The sequence below is a fragment of the Cervus elaphus genome, chromosome 20 (assembly GCF_910594005.1).
Source record: "Cervus elaphus chromosome 20, mCerEla1.1, whole genome shotgun sequence".
Lineage (NCBI taxonomy): Eukaryota > Metazoa > Chordata > Mammalia > Artiodactyla > Cervidae > Cervus > Cervus elaphus.
The window spans coordinates 133,286,840-133,292,120 of record NC_057834.1 but is presented as its reverse complement, the minus strand read 5'-3'; positions in this window follow the sequence as shown (position 1 = coordinate 133,292,120).

Here is a 5,281-nt window from a genome sequence, read left to right as displayed (position 1 = left end):
TTTCCAGTTTTTTAAGAAATCTCCACACTGTTCTCCATAGTGGCTGTACTAGTTTGCATTCCCACCAACAATGTAAGAGGGTTCCCTTTTCTCCACATCCTCTCCAGCATTTATTGCTTGTAGACTTTTGGATAGCAGCCATCCTGACTGGCATGTAATGGTACCTCATTGTGGTTTTGATTTGCAATTCTCTAATAATGAGTGATGTTGAGCATCTTTTCATGTGTTTGTTAGCCATCTGTAAGTCTTCTTTGGAGAAATGTCTGTTTAGTTCTTTGGCCCATTTTTTGATTGGGTCATTTATTTTTCTGGAATTGAGCTGCAGGAGTTGCTTGTATATTTTTGAGATTAATCCTTTGTCTGTTTCTTCATTTGCTATTATTTTCTCCCAATCTGAGGGCTGTCTTTTCACCTTACTTACAGTTTCCTTTGTAGTGCAAAAGCTTTTAAGTTTCATTAGGTCCCACTTGTTTAGTTTTGCTTTTATTTCCAATATTCTGGGAGGTGGGTCATAGAGGATCCTGCTGTGATTTATGTCGGAGAGTGTTTTGCCTATGTTCTCCTCTAGGAGTTTTATAGTTTCTGGTCTTACATTTAGATCTTTAATCCATTTTGAGTTGATTTTTGTGTATGGTGTTAGAAAGTGTTCTAGTTTCATTCTTTTACAAGTGGTTGACCAGTTTTCCCAGCACCACTTGTTAAAGAGGTTGTCTTTTTCCATTGTATATCCTTGCCTCCTTTGTCGAAGCTAAGGTGTCCATAGGTTCGTGGATTTATCTCTGGGCTTTCTATTGTGTTCCATTGATCTATATTTCTGTCTTTGTGCCAGTACCATACTGTCTTGATGACTGTGGCTTTGTAGTATAGTCTGAAGTCAGGCAGGTTGATTCCTCCAGTTCCATTCTTCTTTCTTAAGATTACTTTGGCTATTCGAGGTTTTTTGTATTTCCATACAAATTGTGAAATTCTTTGGTCTAGTTCTGTGAAAAATACCGTTGGTAGCTTGATAGGGATTGCATTGAATCTATAGATTGCTTTGGGTAGAATAGCCATTTTGACAATATTGATTCTTCCAATCCATGAACACGGTATGTTTCTCCATCTGTTTGTGTCCTCTTTGATTTCTTTCATCAGTGTTTTATAGTGTTCTATGTATATTATAGGTCTTTTGTTTCTTTAGGTAGATATACTCCTAAGTATTTTATTCTTTTTGTTGCAATGGTGAATGGTATTGCTTCCTTAATTTCTCTTTCTGTTTTTTCATTGTTAGTATATAGGAATGCAAGGGATTTCTGTGTGTTAATTTTATATCCTGCAACTTTACTATATTCATTGATTAGCTCTAGTAATTTTCTGGTAGAGTCTTTAGGGTTTTCTATGTAGAGGATCATGTCATCTGCAAACAGTGAGAGTTTCACTTCTTCTTTTCCTATCTGGATTCCTTTTACTTCTTTTTCTGCTCTGATTGCTGTGGCCAAAACTTCCAACACTATATTGAATAGTAGTGGTGAGAGTGGGCACCCTTGTCTTGTTCCTGATTTCAGGGGAAATGCTTTCAATTTTTCACCATTGAGGGTGATGCTTGCTGTGGGTTTGTCATATATAGCTTTTATTATGTTGAGGTATGTTCCTTCTATTTCTGCTTTCTGGAGAGTTTTAATCATAAATGAGTGTTGAATTTTGTCAAAGGCTTTCTCTGCATCTACTGAGATAATCATATGGTTTTTATCTTTCAATTTGTTAATGTGGTGTATTACATTGATTGATTTGCAGATATTAAAGAATCCTTGCATTCCTGGGATAAAGCCCACTTGGTCATGGTGTATGATTTTTTTAATATGTTGTTGGATTCTGTTTGCTAGAATTTTGTTAAGAATTTTTGCATCTATGTTCATCAGTGATATTGGCCTGTAGTTTTCTTTTTTTGTGGCATCTTTGTCTGGTTTTGGAATTAGGGTGATGGTGGCCTCATAGAATGAGTTTGGAAGCTTACCTTTATCTGCAATTTTCTGGAAGCGTTTGAGTAAGATAGGTGTTAGCTCTTCTCTAAATTTTTGGTAGAATTCAGCTGTGAAGCCATCTGGTCCTGGGCTTTTGTTTGCTGGAAGATTTTTGATTACAGTTTCGATTTCCTTGCTTGTGATGGGTCTGTTAAGATCTTCTATTTCTTCCTGGTTCAGTTTTGGAAAGTTATACTTTTCTAAGAATTTGTCCATTTCATCCAAGTTGTCCATTTTATTGGCATAGAGCTGCTGGTAGTAGTCTCTTATGATCCTTTGTATTTCAGTGTTGTCTGTTGTGATCTCTCCATTTTCATTTCTAATTTTGTTAATTTGGTTCTTCTCTCTTTGTTTCTTAATGAGTCTTGCTAATGGTTTGTCAATTTTGTTTATTTTTTCAAAAAACCAGCTTTTAGCTTTGTTGATTTTTGCTATGGTCTCTTTAGTTTCTATTGCATTTATTTCTGCCCTGATTTTTAAGATTTCTTTCCTTCTGCTAACCCTGGGGTTCTTCATTTCTTCCTTCTCTAATTGCTTTAGGTGTAGAGTTAGGTTATTTATTTGGCTTTTTTCTTGCTTCTTGATGTAAGCCTGTAATTCTATGAACCTTCCCCTTAGCACTGCTTTTAGTGTCCCATAGGTTTTGGGTTGTTGTGTTTTCATTTTCATTCATTTCTATACATATTTTGATTTCTTTTTTGATTTCTTCTATGATTTGTTGGTTATTCAGAAGCATGTTATTTAGCCTCCATATGTTTGAATTTTTAACAATTTTTTTCCTGTAACTGAGATCTAATCTTACTGCACTGTGGTCAGAAAAGATGACTGGAATGATTTCAATTTTTTTGAATTTTCCAAGACCAGATTTATGGCCCAGGATGTGATCTATTCTGGAGAAGGTTCCGTGTGCACTTGAGAAAAAGGTGAAGTTGATTGTTTTGCGGTGAAATGTCCTATAGATATCAATCAGGTCTAGCTGGTCCATTGTGTCATTTAAGGTTTGTGTTTCCTTGTTAATTTTCTGTTTAGTTGATCTATCCATAGTTGTGAGTGGGGTGTTAAAGTCTCCCACTATTATTGTGTTACTATTAATTTCCTCTTTCATACTCGTTAGTGTTTGCCGTACATATTGCGGTGCTCCTATGTTGGGTGCATTTATATTTATAATTGTTATATCTTCTTCTTGGATTGATCCTTTGATCATTATGTAGTGTCCTTCTTTGTCTCTTTTCACATCCTTTATTTGAAAGTCTATTTTATCTGATATGAGTATTGCGACTCCTGCTTTCTTTTGGTCTCCGTTTGTGTGAAATATTTTTTTCCAGCCCTTCACTTTTAGTCTGTATGTGTCTCTTGTTTTGAGGTGGGTCTCTTGTAGACAGCATATATAGGGGTCTTGTTTTTGTATCCATTCAGCCAATCTTTGTCTTTTGGTTGGGGCATTCAACCCATTTACATTTAAGGTAATTATTGATAGGTGTGGTCCCGTTGCCATTTACTTTGTTGTTTTGGGTTCACGTTTATACAACCTTTCTGCATTTCCTGTCTAGAGAAGATCCTTTAGCATTTGTTGAAGAGCTGGTTTGGTGGTGCTGAATTCTCTCAGCTTTTGCTTATCTGTAAAGCTTTTGAATTCTCCTTCATATCTGAATGAGATCCTTGCTGGATACAGTAATCTAGGTTGTAGGTTATTCTCTTTCATTACTTTCAGTACGTCCTGCCATTCCCTTCTGGCCTGGAGGGTTTCTATTGATAGATCAGCTGTTATCCTTATGGGAATCCCTTTGTGTGTTATTTGTTGTTTCTCCCTTGCTGCTTTTAATATTTGTTCTTTGTGTTTGATCTTTGTTAATTTGATTAATATGTGTCTTGGGGTGTTTCACCTTGGGTTTATCCTGTTTGGGACTCTCTGGATTTCTTGAACTTGGGTGGCTATTTCCTTCCCAATTTTGGAGAAGTTTTCAGCTATTATCTCCTCGAGTATTTTCTCATGGCCTTTCTTTTTGTCTTCGTCTTCTGGGACTCCTATGATTCGAATGTTGGGGCATTTCACATTGTCCCAGAGGTCCCTGAGGTTGTCCTCATTTCTTTTGATCCTTGTTTCTTTTTTCTTCTCTGCTTCATTTATTTCCATCATTTTATCTTCTACCTCACTTATCCTATCTTCTGCCTCCGTTATTCTACTCTTGGTTCCCTCCAGAGTGTTTTGGTCTCATTCATTGCATTATTCATTTTTAATTGACTCTTTTTTATTTCTTCTAGGTCTTTATTAAACATTTCTTGCATCTTTTCAATCTTTGTCTCCAGGCTATTTATCTGTAACTCCATTTTGTTTTCAAGATTTTAGATCATTTTTATTATCATTATTCTAAATTCTTTTTCAGGTAGATTCCCTATCTCCTCCTCTTTTGTTTGACTTGGTGGGCATTTTTCATGTCCCTTTACCTGTTGGGTATTTCTTTGCCTTTTCTTCTTGTTTAGATTGCTGTGTCTGGAGTGGGCTTTCTGTATTCTGGAGGTCTGTGGTTCCTTTTTATTGTGGAGGATTTACCCAGTGGGTGGGGTTAGACAATTGGCTTGTCAAGGTTTCCTGGTTAGGGAAGCTTGCATCAGTGTTCTGGTGCGTGGAACTTGATTTCTTTTCTTTGGAGAGCAATGGAGTGCCCAGTAATGAGTTTTGAGATGGGTCTATGTGTTAGGTGTGACCTTGGGCAGCCTGTATGTTGACGTTCAGGGCTATGTTCCTGCGTTGCTGGAGAATTTGTGTGATATGTCTTGCTCTAAAACTTATTGGCTCTTGGGTGGTGGTTGGTTTCAGTGTAGGTATGGAGGCTTTTGGACGGTCACTTATTACTTAAAGTTCCATGTAGTCAGGCGTTTTCTGGTGTTCTCAGGTTTTGGGCTTAAGTCTCCTGCCTCTGGATTTCAGTTTTATTCTTCCTGTAGTCTCAGGACTTCTCCAACTATACAGCACTGATAATAAAACTTCTAGGTTAATGGCGAAAAGATTCTCCCCCGTTAGGGACACCCAGAGAGGTTCACAGAGTTACATGAAGAAGAGGAGAGGGAGGAGGGAGATAGAGATGAGCAGGAGGAGAAAAAGGGGGACTCAAGAGGAGAGAGACAGATCTACGCAGTTGTCTGTTCCCAGAGTGTTCCCCGTAGCCCAGACACCTACAAAGATTCACAGAATTGGATTGGGAAGAGAAGGGGAAAGGAGGAAATAGAGGTGTTCTGAGGTAGAAAACAGAGAGTCAAGATTGGGAGAGAATAATCAACAC